Genomic DNA, 12,152 nt, shown 5'->3' on the forward strand with positions numbered 1-12,152 from the left:
AAAAAAATAGTTCAATACATAAATCAAGGGGAAAAATAGGAAAGAATAACTAAGAATAACTTAAAAAGTCAAAACAGTCTTACCAGAAAAAAACAACCTTCTGTTCGATATTTCCAGAAAAGCCCGAGGCTGGAATGTAAACCACGAGCTGTATATAGTGGACAACTAAAATACTTGGGGTATTTGTTGTTGTTCCTCTCCTTGGCAACTGTTTTTTCTTGTGTGATAAGGGGAAATAGAGAAGCGGTGGTGGCATTGCCATTGAAGATCAAAGTGATAGGAGGTACCACCATTGAAATCATTACACCAGTTCTGACCTCCTCGGCTACTGCATCATTATCGCCCACGTCATCTCCAAGATCTGGTAGGTTTTTATATTGCCTTGATCTCTTGGCATCTCAGTTTATTGTTGGCTTAATTTAATTAAGTTCCACCATTTCCCTTTGGCGATAATTGTGCGGTATGAGTCACAACATGTGTTTTCTGACTTTTGACCTATATATTGGAAGTGAAAATATAATTGTATCACAATAGAGTGATTGTATTTAATAAGTTGCTAACATGGTCACAAATATAGTAACAGAAAATTAATACCCCCAACAAGTGTGAAAAATTAATTTTCTCCTATTCGTGTGAGGTTGGTTATGTATGAACTTGTAACACCCCAGATGTAATTTACCCTATATGTTCTCCAACTCTTGCCGTATCCGGCGCTAAGTTATTTTATTTTCCTCGGGTTCGGGGTTTTGTCTCCATGTGTCGTTGTCGTTGTCATGCATCTCATATCATGTCATCATGTGCATTGCATTTGCATACGTGTTCGTCTCATGCATCCGAGCATTTTCCCCGTTGTCCGTTTTGCATTCCGGCGCTCCTATCTCCTCCGGTGGTCCTTTCTACCTCTTTTCGTGTGTGGGGGGTTAAACATTTCCGGATTGGACCGAGACTTGCCATGCGGCCTTGGTTTACTACCGGTAGATCGCCTGTCAAGTTTCGTGCCATTTGGACTTCGTTTGATACTTCAACGGTTAACCGAGGGGCCGAGAAGGCCTCGTGTGTGTTGCAGCCCAACACCCTTCCAAAGTGGCCCAAAACCCACCTAAGATCTCTCCATCATCTCGGTCGTTCGATCACGATCGTGTGGCCGAAAACCGCACCTCATTTGGACTCTCCTAGCTCCCTCTATGCCTATATAAAGATCCCTTCCCCGAAATCCGGATGAAACCCTAACCCTCTCCCTCTCCTCGCGGCCGGACGAAATCTCGCCGGCCGGACACGTCCATTCCGCCCGCCAGCGCCACGTGGCGCCTTCCGATTCGCCGCCGCCACCGCGCCCACTTCAACGCGCAGCCACCCGCGCGCCGGCCCGCCAGGGCCCAGGCGGGGCCCTCCCGGCCCGAAGCCTCCGCGCCGCCCGCGCGCTGTCCCCGCCACCGAGGGCCTCGTCGCGCCGCCTCCCGCCGCCTGATGCCAGATCCCGGCCGCCGCGCCATTGCCGGCCGGAGCAAGCTCCGCCGTGGCAAGCTCCTCCCTCCACCGGTCGCACCTCGCCGTCCCGCGCGCCCCGAGGTCACCGCCCCTCGCCGCCGCCTCCTTTCCGACGCCGGTGACGTCCAGCCGGTCCGGCAACCACGCCCCGCCGGCCTCGTTCTTCTCCGGCGAACAGGACTTCCCCGGCGATCCTCGGGCGCCGCGCTAGCTACAGTGCGCCTCAGATCTAGATCCGGAATATTAGGGTTGACCTCGTTTTGTCCCAGTTTTGCATATTTTTTTGCATACTTCATCATGCCGTAACTTTGCACCCATAACTCCGTTTTGGGCGTGTAGCATATCAAAATTTTCGAATCTAAGAGTACATCATTTCATCTCATTGCATCATTTTCATTTGAACTCATCTTGATGCCCGAAATGCTGTTGGAAGAGAGCTATTTGAGTTAATTGTCAGATCTGCTGCATCAAATAGCTATTTGTCATTTTTGCCATAATTAATGTGTGCATGATATGCTCCTGAGCTCTACATGAGTTTTGTTATATGCCATGCCATCTTTACAGAGGTGCTTACCATGTATTTTTGTGACATGTGTGGTGACTAGCACAAGCTTGCAAAGTAGTGCATTCGTTAACGCTGATTTCAGGGACTTAGAATTTCACTAAGTCCTTGATCTGTTTTTATCAATATGCCATATGTTCATGTTGTTTCCTAGTGATCCGTGCCTCTTTTGAGGATGATCAGTAAGGATGATTTGTTAATGTTGTGGTTCTCTATCCATCCATGTCTTTTTTTGCAATTATGGAGCACCCTAGCTTGAGTCAATCGAGCTCTACTTTTGCTATTTCGTGATTCCTGGCAGATTGTTGACTTGTTAGCGATTTTGTCGAGGATGTTGCTAGTGATCCGTGCATACTATGTTGTTATTCTTGCCATGTATAGCTTCCATGATATGTATTCTTGATGGGTGTATGCTTTGTTTGTCATTCCTTGCTCTGTAGTGAGTGCATCGAGCTCGTTAACATGCCTACTCGTTAACAGATTTGCATGCTCCAGTTTTTCTCTGAGTCTGTAATCTGATTATGTTTTTGCCATGTTCGCATGCTTGCAATTGTATTTTCTTATCCCATTTGGCTCAAGGTCACTAAGGGACTTTTGTTAAGTGCTTTGAGTAGCTTCCTTCCATGCCTTGCTTTGCCATGTTAAGTTCCTGTAGCATATAGTTTTCATGCTCCAAAGTGTGCTACCTGATGTTAAATTCCAGACTTGTGTTAATTTCACCAAGTCTGAAACCTGTTTATCATTTGCACTTTTGCCATGCTTGTTTGAACCTGTTAATGGATGAATTGGCCGTAGCTCAGTGCTCATCTTTTGTCAAGAATCATGAGTGGATCCCTGCCATGTATTTTTTTGCCATGTTTGAGTGCTGTAGCATAATTATCGTGATGCATTTAGATGGATACTTGTTGTTATCGCAGACCGGTGCCACATTTGTTTTGCTTGCCATTTCCAAACCGTGCATCCGATTCCGGTTATCTTTATATCGATTTCAACCGAAATCACCTCACCTTTCCAGTGGCACTCTTGGATTTCCAAGTTGAGGCCAGGTTCAATCATTCCTTGTCAAATCTCGCATATGCATCACATATCGCATCCCGCATAGCATACCATGTTTGCATCATATTTGTTTGCGCTTTGCACGTGGTTGATTGTGTTCCTTTTGCTTATTTGTCTTGTTTGGGTAGAGCCGGGAGACGAGTTCGCTAACGAGTAGCCCGTTGAGTTTGCTTACGAGGATCAAGTCAACTCTGACCACTTTGCAGGCAAGATGATCATACACTCGAAATCACTTCTATCTTTGCTTGCTAGATGCTCGCTCTTTTGCTATGCCTATGCTACGATGCCTACCACTTGATTATCATGCCTACCAAATTGCCATGTCAAACCTCTAACCCACCATGTCCTAGCAAACCGTTGTTTGGCTATGTTACCGCTTTGCTCAGCCCCTCTTATAGCGTTGCTAGTTGCAGGAGAAGATTAGAGATCGTTCCTTGTTGGAACATTGTTTATTGTTGGGATATCACTATATTATCTTGTTATCTTAATGCATCTATATACTTGGTAAAGGGTGGAAGGCTCGGCCTTTGCCTAGTGATTTGTTCCACTCTTGCCTCCTTAGTTTCCGTCATATCGGTGTTATGTTCCCTGATTTTGCGTTCCTTACGCGGATGGGTGATAATGGGAACCCCTTGACAGTTCACCTTGAATAAAACTCCTCCAGCAATGCCCAACCTTGGTTTTACCATTTGCCACCTAGCCTCTTTTTCCCTTGGGTTTCCGGACCCGGAGGGTCATCTTATTTAAACCCCCCCGGGCCAGTGCTCCTCTGAGTGTTGGTCCACCTCGTCAGCCGCCGGTGGCCACCAGGGGCAACTCTGGGCTGGCCTACCGGAAGCTTGGACAATCTGAGTGTGCCCTGAGAACGAGATATGTGCAGCTCCTATCGGGATTTGTCAGCACATTCGGGCGGTGTTGCTGGATTTGTTTTACCATTATCGAAGTTGTCTTGTAGAACCGGGATACCGAGTCTGATCGGAATTGTCTCGGGAGAAGGTTTATCCTTCGTTGACCGTGAGAGCTTGTGATGGGCTAAGTTGGGACTCCCCTGCAGGGATTTGAACTTTCGAAAGCCGTGCCCGCGGTTATGGGCAGGTGGAAATTTGTTAATGTCCGATTGTAGATAACATGAACCTTAACTTAATTAAAATGAATCAACTGCGTGTGTTGCCGTGATGGTCTCTTCACGGTGGAGTCCGGGAAGTGAACACGGTGTTGGAGTAATGTTTGCCGTAGGTTGTTCTATAGTTCTTCGTTCGTGCTTTGCCTTCTCTTCTCGCTCTCCTTTGCGAACAGGTTAGCCACCATATATGCTAGTCGCTTGCTGCAGCTCCACATATTACCTTGCCTTACCTATAAGCTTAAATAGTCTTGATCGCGAGGGTGCGAGATTGCTGAGTCCCCGTGACTCACAGATTACTTCCAAACCAGATGCAGGGCCTGATGATTCCGTTCAGATGACACGCTTGAGCTCAATTGGGAGTTCGACGAAGACTCACGTCGTTACTATGTGTCTTTCCCTAATGATCAGTAGAGGTGCCCAGTTGGGGCGATCGGGATCATGTCGCTTGTTGGGGTTGATCTTTTATTTTGGTACCGTAGTCGGACCATGAGTGTATTGGATGATTGTAATGCTATTCATGTATTTGTGTGACGTGGCGAGTGTAAGCCAACTATGTACCTTTTTCCCCTATTATCTATTTACATGGGTTGTTGTGAAGATTACCTTACTTGTGACATTGCTTTCAATGCGGTTATGCCTCTAAGTCGTGCTTCGACACGTAAGAGATATAGCCGCATCGAGGGCGTTACAGAACTCCAACAACAAAATAGCTAATAAAACCAATAGCTAACAAGTTGAACTTGACTTCATAAACAATTTCCACATTTATTGTTTTAGGCACATAATGTTGGAGTGATTGCACCAATAAGTAAGTTGTATCAGTCTACTTTTTTTTAATGTCAGAACCTCATTCCTCGTTTCCCAAACTTGGAGACTGTATCCATATTTGGAATATAGGGATTCTAGGATACCCCTTCCTCAAACTAAACACTGCTAAGTTCTAGAATGTTAGACGATGTCCGTCAAAATGTAAAGCGACTGAACCTGAGAAGCAAAACAGAAAAACTGTATCCCTCGCTAGGATCAATGGGTACTAGAAGGCACCTTCCCATATCATCAAAAGAAGAACCAAGTTCAACATTTGAACTTGACTGGGCTGTAGAATACTTCCATTTCTTTGTCATGGCAGAGGATCCTGATGCCTCGTTGACAAGCATTTGAGTGGCAACAACTTGTTCTGGCTGCTCTGTATCAGCATATGAGCCTCTGCTGTGGCAAGTTGGTATTGTTCTGAATCCGCAGAATGTTCTGTATGCTCACTTTCGGTTGGATCAGTTATCTTGAGCAGCAAAACAGTCAGTCTATTTGGATGCTACTCAGCAGCCTTTTCCCAAGCTTTTCTTGCCTCTAGAGTGATACTACTAGGATCAAGAGTGACTTCCTTTAGACACCGGAGTCGTTTGATTTCCATGTCAGCGACATGAGAGATACGCCAAAGTAAGCTCCTTCATCGATTTTCCATAACAAAATACGCACGGCTAGCAGTCTTGGAAATGCCCGATCTTTAAGAATGGACTCCTCAAATTGATCTGCAATCAGCTTGAGATATTGCAATGATCTCTAGTCGGTCGTCAAAGCTTCAAATAGACCGACGCGTTGTATGTTTATTTGATGAAAGGCACAGTTCCCTAAGACTACGCAGCTAGCAATTTAACAAATTGAGCCAGTTCAAGCAAACTTTTCAGTGATCTAACTAAGATAACAGGGTGCTTTTAAGTAATTGAGGATGTCTTCTCAGCACTGCACATCTAAGTGAGGTGAAAGAGAGTAGGGATCATCGCTCTCCTCCTTTCAATCATGAATGAACCTTTGAATAGCATCCTGAAGATGACACAAGTTAGTGCCAATTGCAATTCTCTCACATTGCTCAATTTTTTCATGTGACTTATGATTTGTGGAAACACTTGGCTTTCATCAGCGACAAATCCTGCTAGCTAGTGTCTCTAAGTTGCTAGTGTCTCTAAGCGTTAAATACTGACTGCATAGCGGTTGTCACCATTACTCTGCTACTTGCACCAAAATTCAGATTCCATGATACTCCAGTGATCTGTTTCCATATCGTCGTCGATTACAATGAAATATCTGAAACACATATCGGGAAATGATTATTTTAAGCTAGGATCATGGGTTCAGTGAGCAGTCAAAATTTAGCATGTTGTAGCAGAATTTGTGGGGAGGCGTGTAGAGTTAATTAAACTTACCTCTTGTTATGCAAGTGCTCTCTGATATCCGCAGCAAGCAAGTGTGACATCGGAGCCATCAGACACCAGCCTACCAAGTTGGTGCTCCCTTTCATTTATTTTACAAGATTATCCTTCGTTAAGATGACCACTTTATAGAGGAACCGATCAAAAAAACTTGAGCAGAACTTTAGTTTTTCAAATGTGTTTTCTACAAGAAGTCCAGCGTTAATAAGACCCGCACACATAGATTTAACTAAGAAAAGACAAGGAGTCAATCATGATCGAAACGAGTCTGGTTCGTTAGTTAAGTTGATCGACATGAACCGACGTACTAAATCAAACAAAGCGGTCCACTTATCTCAACTAAGGCTCGCCGAAAGTAGTCACTCAACGGACTTGTCACTGATAGATATGGTATTAGCATCAACCTCCTTCCGTTGCACAATATCATAACAGTTCAGGTATTGTAAGGCCAATGGCTCGTCTCCTAGTCAGGTATCCTACCAGAATCTCATAATACGACCATCACCCACTATAAAACCGCCTCTACTAAAAAAATACATTCTATACATTCATCAAGACCTTCCAAAATGGTGAGTTCAACATCTGTGCCGTTACTCAAGATGATGTCTTGGAGTGGAAGTATTTATTGTCTAGCAACTCTTGCCACACCCCCTCCTTCACTGTAAGTAACATATATAGCCATTTGCTAAGAATATCCCACCCCCTTGGTCTTTTGTCCTAGAAAGAATATCCCAGTTCTCCAAGCGATATTTCCTTCTATATTCATTGCACTGCCGGAAGAATTTGGATTAGTAGTAATCCAGTCTTTTGTGTGCCCCTTTTGATACTTTGAAAAATTAGAGCATCAATATATTTAGGCTGGTGAGCAGAGAGTTGACTAGGAGCAGACATCCTCCATAGGTCATAAGTTTTGTTTTTTCAAAGAACTGAGCTATTTTTCAAACCAGTCTTACTGTCCACTAGTAGGGCAGAAGTGCGGCGTGATGCCGCTCCCGTGGAAGTTCCCGCTGTTGGTATTATTTTTTCAACCACCTAATACTGGTACATGTCATGAATCACAAACACATAAGACACCAAAAGCCTGAAAAATCAAAATCTTTAATGGCAAATACCATTATGAACGCTCGTCAATGCTTTTGGTTCTTCCAGATTCTGCATACAAATCTTGAACAGTTGGACATCGGACAATCGATTTGACAGTACAAACTATTAACAAGAATACAAAAATATTCAGATAATTTCTTATTGATTAGTCAAAGCTAAACCCCAACTATAGCAAGGTTCAGGGTACGGTGGCAGTTTAAAATTCAAATGCAAGGCAAACACAACACAACAAGATACAAACCTATCTGGGGTCCAAGGCTCAAGAGCCACAGATGCACACGATACAAACCCGAAGGGGGCCTTGGCTAATAAGACGAAACACACACGCACAAACACTAAACCGAGAAAGACCACAATAGCGACGACGAACATCAGCCTCCATCTCTATGACGCTCCTCCTTGTGTCAAAGAATGAAGGCAAAGTTGTCGAATGAGAGGAGCATCAAGGATCTGACGATGAAGATCCCCTTGGTCGGAGGCCTTGTGTTCATGAAGATCCCTATACAATAAGAGCTTTGTTAATTACAAATTTCCAATGGCCCATGCAAATGCAGAAAATCCGACCCAAGTCAGCCAAAAGTTTGGCAAGTTCGTTCTCAAAATGAAGGTCGCAGAGTGCATCTATTAGAGCTACTTATCAGTACATACCTTGATCCGCTGCGCCCGCCGAGTCTGGAACCAATATTGGATCTGATGGACCTCCATGCCAGTTTCGCGGCTGAGATTTGCGACCTGAGTCTGGTCGGGGTGGGGACATTTCTTGAATGCCCTGCGACACCGGCGGCAATGAGATTACAAACAGAAAGAAACATAAGGCTGAAAGAGATGTAGTGTATGATTAGAGGTGCATACTCCTCGAGTCTGGTGCTGCGCACGGCGATGGCCGTCCATGGCTACCTGTAGGTACCAACCTCTCTCAAGCTCACGCTGGCCGGAGGAGAGGACTGGAGGAGAGGACTGGACGAGGAGGAGGAGGGAAGAGAGATCTTGCTGCTCGGCTGTGTGACCTCCGGCTCGCCGTCGCTCCTACTTATATGCGCCGGACCGGTAACGCCAACGCCACTCAGTCATACGCCAGCCCTGCCAATCTTGTTTCCATATGCTGTTTTTCGCACCAAAGTGAAACTGCCGGTTTGACTGCGCTCCTCTGCTGCTCATCGACCTCTCTCTCCTCCTCCTCCCAGCTTTCTCTGTTCGTCCATATCCTTTCTCGCTCGCGCAAACAGCTGGAGCCATTTAAGGCCAAGCCTCCTACTCGCTGTCCTCCTACTTTGCGCAGGCTACTCCAAAACTAGCCTGGATACATACATACTCATAACCTAGTAGTGTATAATATTTCCTGACCTAATAACCATGCTTATCTATCTATCTTTTTTTAGGAAATCTTTCTATCTTTCTTATATTTACCAATTGGATGCACCTTTCAAGCCGTCTCCTTAATCCACATCATTAGAATTAATTATACAGTTGGATTGTAAAATTTACATCTAGGATAAAAAAGCCGTCTCCTTAATCCACATCATTAGAATTAATTATATCGTTGGATTGTAAAATTTACGGTCAGGATAGAAAATGAAAAAATACGTAACATAGACTGTCCGTACAATACAAAATAGCATCTGCCACGTCTACCATCTATGCAAAAAAAACGAGAAAGCCTCCACCCATAAAAACCCCACCGATATAAATAAAAAAGGGAAAAATATTTAGAAGGTGGTTTACATATATGTTCACAGTTTGTTCGACATGCATGGGCAATGTGAATATATCTGCAAAATGAGTTGAAAAACTTCCCATGCGTGCGCATGAACTCCAAGGAGAGCCAAAATTGTAGTATGGATCGTCCTCCACTAACTTGACATCGTGATAGATTAACTTGGGGAAACAAACATTTTATTTGTTTTGAAAAATATGAAAATTTACATGCATGTAAAATACACGCACACATGCGTGCGCTTATACATGCGAGGAAATATGATAAGTTTCAACCCGAGATAAATAAAGATATAAATAAAAAGTTAAGTTATTGTGCACTAAACCGACACTAGGTATAGTATGGTATAGGTGACATGCTGTAAAAATGTATTTAGACTACAATAATTACGTACATAAAGTATCATATTATTTTCTTTGAGTAAAAATTATCACACAAATTTATCAAATTTTACATATGCATTCCCTATGTGACCTCTAGATGCGTGGATTTTTACCCATTTTATAGAACTTATAAATCTATTGTCGTACTAAATTGAATATAGTGACCGAGTTGAAATTGATTTGATGTTGAGAACAAGTTGACGATAAAGGGTTTCCCCCCGCTTTATATTATAAAGCAAACACCCGATACATCCAGCTCGCTGGGGCAGCAGCATAGATAAGCCCAAAAGAAAAACAAGAAGAAGAAAGACAAATAAATGCCAACACGGGCAGATCAACGAAGAAAGGAAGACCGGCAACCGCTACACCCTTCGAAGTAGTACCACCACCCTCCCAGCATCCCGAAGCGCCGCGCCCCAATCAACACCTTCAAGAAGGAATGCGACGATGCTGCCCCTGTTGCCCGAACAAGTTCTAGGGTTTCCCCCGATACGCGAGGGATAGTGGGGAAGGGGTATACCGATGCCTTTCATAGATTTCTTTGCCTCTTGCATATCTACAGGACTGAGAAATAGAATACCCATTTTCTTCGGAGTTGGCTAAGGACTTAGTTCACGAAGTGTCCAATTATTTTCATTAGTCAACATATTATTCAATAGCAATTCAGCTTGATCAACTATTCTTTCCATGAAAACACAACCAACACAACTATCCAGGTAAACTCTGGAAGCATCGGTTAGTCCATTATAAAAGATATCAAGTATTTCATATTTCTTAAGAGGATGATCACGCAAAGCATTAAGTAATCGGAGAAGCCTCCCCCAAGCTTCTGGGAGACTCTCGTCTTCAATTTGCACAAAATTATATATTTCCCTTAAAGCAGCTTGTTTCTTATGAGCGCGGAAATATTCAGCAGAAAAGTAATAAATCATATCCTGGGGACTACGCACACAACCAGGATCAAGAGAATAAAACCATGTTTTAGCATCACCCTTTAATGAGAACGGAAATAATTTAAGGATAAAGTAATAGCGAGTTTTCTCATCATTAGTGATCAGGGTGGCTATATCATTTAATTTAGTAAGATGTGCCACAACAGTTTCAGATTCATAGCCATAGAAAGGATCAGATTCAACCAAAGTAATTAACTTAGGATCGACAGAGAAATCATAATACTTATCAGTAATAAAGATAGGTGAAGTAGCAAAAGTAGGGTCATATTTCATTCTAGCATTCAGAGATTTTTCTTTCAGCTTAGCTAATAATTTCTTAAGATCACTCCTATCATTGCAAGCAAGAAAGTCTCTAGGAGTTTCTTCATCCATAACATAACCCTCAGGCACAACAGGCAATTCATATCTAGGGGGAGAGTCTTCATCATCACATTCATCAATATTATCAGTTTCAATAATATCATTCTCTCTAGCCCTAGCAAGTTGTTCATCAAGAAATTCACCTAGTGGCACAGAAGTATCAAGCATAAAAGTAGTTTCATCATAAATATCACGCACAACAGAAGTGGCATCATCAATAACATGCGACCTATCAGAATCAATAGCAGCAGTAGGTGTCGCAAGTTTACTCATAATAGAAGGTGAATGAAGTGCTTCATAGTGATCAGCAGATATAAATCCCAAGTGGCTCGAAGAATAGAGCTATGCTCCCCAGCAACGGCGCCAAAAAATAGTCTTGATAACCCACAAGTACAGGGGATCGCAATAGTTTTCGAGGGTAGAGCATTCAACCCAAATTTATTGATTCGACAAAAGGGAAGCCAAAGAATATTCTCAAGTATTAGCAGCTGAGTTGACAATTCAACCACACCTGGATAACTTAATATCTGCAGCAAAGTATTTAGTAGCAAAGTAATATGATAGTAATGGTAACAGTGGAAAAAGTAGCAGTAGCAGTTTTGGTTTTATAGTGATTGTAACAGTAGCAACGGAAAAGTAACTAAGCGAAGAACAATATGTGAAAAGCTCGTAGGCATTGGATCGGTTATGGAGAATTATTTTGGATCCGATTCCTCATGTAAAAGTTATAACCCAGGGTGACACAGAACTAGCTCCAGTTCATCAATGTAATGTAGGCATGTATTCCGAATATAGTCATACGTGCTTATGGAAAAGAACTTGCATGACATCTTTTGTCGTACCCTCCCGTGGCAACGGGGTCCTATTGGAAACTAAGGGATATTAAGGCCTCCTTTTAATAGAGTACCGGAACAAAGCATTAGCACTTAGTGAATACATGAACTCCTCAAACTACGGTCATCACCGGTAAGTACCCCGTTATTGTCACTTCAGGTTTAACATATCATAACACATAATAGGTGACTATACACTTGCAAGATAGGATCAAGAACTCACATATATTCATGAAAACATAATAGGTTCAGATCTGAAATCATGGCACTCGGGCCCTAGTGACAAGCATTAAGCATAGCAAAGTCATAGCAACATCAATCTCAGAACATAGTGGATACTAGGGATCAAACCCTAACAAAACTAACTCG

This window comes from Triticum urartu, chromosome 1 (assembly GCF_003073215.2).
Source record: "Triticum urartu cultivar G1812 chromosome 1, Tu2.1, whole genome shotgun sequence".
NCBI lineage: Eukaryota > Viridiplantae > Streptophyta > Magnoliopsida > Poales > Poaceae > Triticum > Triticum urartu.